Source organism: Lolium perenne, chromosome 3, assembly GCF_019359855.2.
Source record: "Lolium perenne isolate Kyuss_39 chromosome 3, Kyuss_2.0, whole genome shotgun sequence".
Lineage (NCBI taxonomy): Eukaryota > Viridiplantae > Streptophyta > Magnoliopsida > Poales > Poaceae > Lolium > Lolium perenne.
The window spans coordinates 9,946,926-9,954,024 of NC_067246.2; positions in this window are offsets into that span (position 1 = coordinate 9,946,926).

Genomic DNA, 7,099 nt, shown 5'->3' on the forward strand with positions numbered 1-7,099 from the left:
CCTTTTTTTTTCTTTGATCCCCTGCCGCCTTGGAATCGTTGAGGATGCTGCTGCCTCATGGGTCCCGCATGTCATCCTCTTAGAACGAAAATGTTTCTTTTCTTGGATTTTGTACCAACATATTTTTGGTTTATTTTTTCTTTCCATCCCCTACTGCCTTTAAAACGTTGACGACGCTGCTGGCTCATGGGTCCCCGATGTCAGCCTCCCCATACAAGAAACATGTGATATCTTGATTATTTTGCAGACAATAAATAGTGTATTGCGCTCTGAGCTATTGCAAACGGATAAATTAAATCTTTATTTTTACATAAACAAACTTATAGGACTTTCCTGTTTTTTTTAGAAAATTCCGAACTTTCCTGTTTTGGAGTGGGCTGAAATTGTACGAGTCAAAAGGCCAAGCAGGATAGTTCGAAGGCCCAGATGTCCAGATGTAGCCCAATTGAAATCTTTCTTCTTGGATTTTTTGCACCCCCTGATTTCTGGCTACTTCATTTTTCTTTTGCTCCTGTGCCGCCTTGGAAACGTTGAGACCGCTGCTGCAAAATGGGACCCGCATGTCATCCTCTATGTACAATAAAATTTCTTTTCTTGGATTATTTTTGGCTCCTGATATTTGGTCACTTGCCTTTTTCTTTCGATCCCGTGCAGCCTCTCAAAGGTGATACCGCTGCTGCTAAATGGGACCCGCATGTCATCCTCTATGTACAATTAAGTTTCTTTTCTTGAATTATCTTTGGCTCCTGATATTTGGTCACTTGCCTTTTTCTTTCGATCTCATGCCACGTTTGAAACGTCGAGGAACCCGCGGGATCATGGGACCCGCATGTCATCCTCTATGTACTATAAAACTTACTTTTCTTGAATTATTTTTGGCTCCTCATATTTGGTCACTTGCCTTTTTCTTTCGATCTCATGCCACGTTTGAAGCGTTGAGGAACCTGCTGGCTCATGGGACCCGCATGTCATCCTCTATGTGCTATAAAAGTTCATTTTCTTGTATTTTTTTTCACCCTCTGATTTTTGGCTATTTCCTTTTTCTTTTGATCCCCCGCCGCCTTGGAAACGTTGAGTAAGCTGCTGGCTCATGGGGCCCACATGTCAGGCTCTTTGTACGATAAAATTTATTCATCAAATTTATTCTCTTGGATTTTTTTTGACCCCCTAATTTCTGGCTACTTTCTTTTTCTTTTGATCTGAAGCCGCATTTGAAACATTGGGAACACTGCTGCAAAATGGGACCCGCATGTCATCCTCTATGTACTATAAAAGTTTATTTTTGGCGATTTCCTTTTTTTCTTTTGATCCCCTGCTGCCTTGGAAAAGTTGAGTAAGCTGCTGACTCATGGGACCCGCATGTCATCCTCTATGTGCAATCAACTTTTTTTTTTGGAGTTTTTCCCCTAATTTCTGGCTACTTTATTTTTGACCCCTAATTTCTGGCTATTTTCCTTTTGTCGACCGCCTGCCGCCTTAGAAACGTTGAGGACGCTGCTGGCTCATGGGGCCCACATGTCAGGCTCTTTGTACGATAAAAGTTTCCTTTGCTGGATTTATTTTTGACCCCTAATTTCTGGCTATTTGCCTTTTTCTTTCGAGCTCCACCGCCTTTGAAATGTTGATGACGCTGCTGCAAATTGGGTCCAATATGTCAGCATCTATGTGCGATAAACCTTTCCTTTCTTGGATTTTTTTTGGACACCTGATTTCGAGCTACTTGCCTTTTTCTTTCGATCTCCTGCCCCCTTTGAGAAACGTCGAGAACGATGCTGGTTCGTGGGTCCCACATGTCATCCTCTCTGAATGATAAATGTTGTGGCCGCGGCTGCAAGATAGGTCCCACATGTCAGCCTGAATGTTGAATAAACGTTTCCTTTCTCGAATTTATATTTGACCCCTGATTTCGGGCTACTTTGCCGTTTCTTTTGATCCCCTGCCGCCTTGTCAACGTTGAGGACACTGCTGCAAAATAGGTCCCACATGTCATCCTCTATGTAGAATAAATGTTTCCTTTCTTGGATTATTTTTTTCTTTCGATCTCTGGCTGCATTTCAATGATGAGGACGCAGGTATTGGGCCGTTATCTCCTGAGCTAGTAGGCCCACGTAAATTACCATGTAGATTGCCGTACAGTACGAGTACTTTTTTTCTATCCTGAAATCTAACCGGCGGGCGCGTGCCAGACGTACGCTCCGGGCACACCCACTAGACGACAACTGATGCGTAAGCTATCTGATATCAGGTGCCTTTTTCTGAAAAAATGTAACTTTTAAACCGTGCGGCGGAATGACAATCCGTTTTCACTTCTACAATCCCCACGACGAGAGCTTCGAAACTAGACCACATTTTCATATGTTTCGACGAATTTTTTAAACAAGCAACTTTGATGCGCGACAAAGCAATTTTGTTATGCAGCAAAATAACTTTGGTATGTGACAAAGCAACTTTGATATGCGACTAACATATGCACTTTTTGGTACACGAAGGCACAACTTTGATGCCCGAAAACAATTTTGGTGTCAATCGGAGCATTTTCAATGTGTGACGAAGGAACTTAAGTGCCCTGCATAGCAACTTTGGCGCCCGGTGACTTAGTATTTTAACCTTGCAGAGAAACTTTGGCGTCCGACCGAGCAAATTTAGTGTCTTGCAGAGCAACTTTGGTACTCGAGAGAGCAAATTTGGTTTGTGACGGTCTAATTTTGGCGTCCATCAAAGCAACTTTGGTGTCCACCGAATAAATTTTGATGTATGGATGAGCAACTTTGGCATCCAGTGATGCAACTTTCATTGTGAATGTAGATTTACGTTGTGCAGCAAAGTTGCTTCATCCCACACTAAAGTTGCATCGTCTTGCATTATAATTGCTATGTCGCACGTAGAAGTTGCTTTAGAAAAAACTTTATCAAAATACATAGAAATGAGATCTAGTTTTGAAGAGCTCAGCGCAAGAAATTCAAAAGTGAAAGCGGATCTTAATTTCGACATCTGGTGCAAAAGTTATACGATTTTGAACATTTATAAAGGAAAATTAATCTAAATTATTCCACGCCTGATCGTTACCAAAACAAAGATCTTCATGTCTGCTACTCCACCAAAAAACATACCAGCATGTATTCATCACAATACGGGTAACTTATTTAGGAAAAATGTGTTCATCACGGGATTCAAACAAAGATCTTCATCTCTGCTAAATTTTGATTTCACCAAAAACCGAACAGCGTGTGTTCATGACGTTAACTTCACGAACACTATGGTTTCTCTATAAAATAAGGTCACCATCCATTCCTTTACTGAAGGCATTTGCGAAAAGCATCTTTCGCTCATGGGCACAAAAAATCAAAAATCGTACATATTTGTTTCAAAAAAATCTGAAACTAAATGTAGACATAATAAATAAAGTAACCTACAAGCGTGTAAAATTTTAATATGAAATTCTTTATATTGTAGACTACACAAAAAAGACAAAATCTGTTGAAATTTTGAGATCTGAAATATGCATACCCAGATCCACACGTTTGTTATTTTTGTGTAGCCCAGAATTTTTTGTATTTGAAACTGAAATTTTGCACGCTTATGGGACCATTCATTAGCTACACCATGATTTTTTTTCTATTTTTTTGAAACACATAAATATGTTTTTATTTTTTCTAAAATAGCAGGAGCACTGGTGCCCAAGAGCACCAAATCTCTTAGGCATTTGCGCCTAATAGCGCGAGCTTAGCTAATTTTTGAAGAAAAAAAGATGTCCATTGTGGTATTCAGGACAAAGATCTTCATGTCTGCTACTCCACCAAACAACAGACCAGCATGTATTCATCACAATACGGGTAGCTAATTTGTGAAAAATATGTTCAGCACGGGATTCAAACAAAGATCTTCATCTCTGCAAAATTTTGATTTCACCAAAAACCGAACAGCGAATGTTCATGAGGTTAAGCTCACGAACAATATTTTTTCTCTATAAAATAAGGTTACCATCCGTCTCTTATTTCTCAAGGAAAAACAGGTGGAAGTGTTGGGACGAACCACATGGGTGCTTCAGCTCTATGTTCAATCTTCTCTTTTTTGTTACTGCAATCTTGAGCCTATGGCAGGACCTCCATTGACGTGCATTCTGCACCAATTTGGCCTTGGACGTATCCATGTATCACGGGCGTGATTGTGGGTAGCAAAGACACAGTCAAGTTTGAACAATTGGAAATCTGGTTCTGCAGCCTCTGCGTCGATTGGCGGGGGTAGCATGAAAATTGGGTGATTGAGTCCAAGAAATAAAGAATGCCCCTTCAAATTGTTCAATCTTTCCCACCTTGCCTCTTCTACAGTGTCCAAGGTATGGGCAGATCTCAAGAAAACGTAGCACCGTACCAAAGGATAAGACCTCAGCTTGTTACCCATATGTAATATTGGAGGACCGAGGATGGGCCGATAACCCTAAACCTGAATCCACGCGAGATCAGATTCACCAGTAATGGACTCTGCTCTCATTGGTGCCAGGAACCAAGTGCGCTGGTCAGAAAATCCAAGAAATACATCTTCATCTTCATCATTATGATTATCACCATCATCATCTAATTCTTCATCATCTAATTCTTCATCATCTAATTCGTCTTCTTCTAATTCTTCTTCTTCCAATTCTTCTTCTTCTAATTCTTCTTCTTCTACATCCGCATCATTATCTTCATCGGCACCTCCATCGCCTTGAGCCACATTTGCTTCATCATCTTCCATGACAGCATCTCCCTCAATTTGAGCCAAAATTGCAGCCGCTTCTGCTTCTTCATCTTCAATGACAGGGGCGTCAATGAGACGCGGGCCTGCATCTGTCCCTGCAATGCACAAAGATCAACCACAATGCAGCAAGTAGGAACTACACTGTAAATTATCTCTTCTCTTCTATCTTCTATCTTCTATCTTCTACTACTATAAGGCACCAGTTTTGAACAAGACATGTAGCAACAATTCCAACTGTTGGTGTCCAAAATCTAACGGTTGGGATTAGAGGTATTCGCGTGAAAAAAATACCACACCAGTGTCCACGTGTTTCTAGAACCGTCATGTATCCATTATAAAGAAAAATCGGAGTAGTCTCACACCGATATCACACGTCCCACTTGATAGTGATTAAGAAAGGTTCCAAATTTTTGTTCATATTTATAAACTGTATGCTCACACTTATTTTGATGGTATAACCAAAATATTAGTTTTATTGAAAGTTTGAACAACATTTAGAACGCAACTTACATCAGTATTGCGAATCGTAATTGGTCCAACATGTGCAGCATGCCATTTACTAGTTAAGACATAAAACAAAGACTCACCGCAGGTATATGTTGGAGATATGCCCAAGAGGCAATAATAAAATGGTTGTTATAATATATCTTTGTGTTTATGATAATGTTTACATACCATGCAATAATTTTATTAACCGAAACATTGATACATGTGTGTTATGTAAACAACAATGAGTCCCTAGTAAGCCTCTTAACTAGCTTGTTGATTAATAGATGATTAGTTTCATAATCATGAACATTGGATGTTATTAATAACAAGGTTATATCATTATATGAATGATGTAATGGACACACCCAATTAAGCATAGCATAAGATCACGTTATTAAATTATTTGCTATAAGCCTTTGATACATAGTTACCTAGTCCTTATGACCGTGAGATCATGTAAATCACTTATACCGGAAAGGTACTTTGATTACATCAAACGCCACTGCGTAAATGGGTAGTTATAAAGGTGGGATTAAGTATCCGGAAAGTATGAGTTGAGGCATATGGATCAACAGTGGGATTTGTCCATCCCGATGACGGATAGATATACTCTGGGCCCTCTCGGTGGAATGTCGTCTAATGTCTTGCAAGCATATGAATAAGTTCATAAGAGACCACATACCACGGCATTTAGTAAAGAGTACTTGTCAGGAGACGAGGTTGAACAAGGTATAGAGTGATACCGATGATCAAACCTCGGACAAGTAAAATATCGCGTGACAAAGGGAATTGGTATCGTATGTGAATGGTTCATTTGATCACTAAGTCATCGTTGAATATGTGGGAGCCATTATGGATCTCCAGATCCCGCTATTGGTTATTGGTCGGAGAGAGTTCTCACCCATGTCCACATAGTTCGCGAACCGTAGGGTGACACACTTAAGGTTAGATGTTGTAATAGTAGAACTTGAATATGGAATGGAGTTCGAAGTATTGTTCGAAGTCTCGGATGGGATCCCGGACATCACGAGGAGTTCCGGAATGGTCCGGAGAATAAGATTCATATATAGGAAGTCATATTCCAAGTTTGGAAATGATCCTGTGCATTTATGGAAGGTTCTAGAAGGTTCTAGAAAAGTCCGGAAGAAATCACTTTGGAAGGCGGAGTCCCAAAGGGACTCCACCTCCCATGGCCGGCCAACCCTAGTGGGGGAGTCCAAGGTGGACTCCACCAAGGTGGCCGGCCACCCCCCACGTGGAAGGGTGGGAATCCCACTTGAGGTGGGAGTCCCACCTTGGGTAGGTTTCCCTACTACATGGAAGGTTTTGGGTTGGGGTCTTATTCGAAGACTTGTAGTCCAACACTTGGGGTTCCACCTATATAATGAGGGGCATAGGGGAGGAGGCCGGTCACCACAAAGCCACAAGCTGGCCGCACCCCTTGAGGCCGGCCACCCCCTCTCCCAAACCCTAGCCGCCCCCTCTCTCCTCCACCTCTCCCGCACGCTTAGCGAAGCTCCATCGGAGATCTCCATCGCCACCGCCACCACGCCGTCGTGCTGCCGGATTCAAGGAGGAGCTACTACTTCCGCTACCCGCTGGAACGGGGAGAAGGACGTCGCCTTCATCAACACCGAACGTGTGACCGAGTACGGAGGTGCTGCCCGATCGTGGCACTGTGATCAAGATCTTCTACGCGCTTTTGCAAGCGGCAAGTGATCGTCTACCGCAGCAACAAGAGCCTCATCTTGTAGGCTTTGGAAATCTTCAAGGGTGAGTCTAGATCATCTCCTCGTTGCTCCCGTCTTCTAGATTGCATCTTGGCTTGGATTGCGTTCTCGCGGTAGGAAATTTTTTGTTTTCTATGCAACGT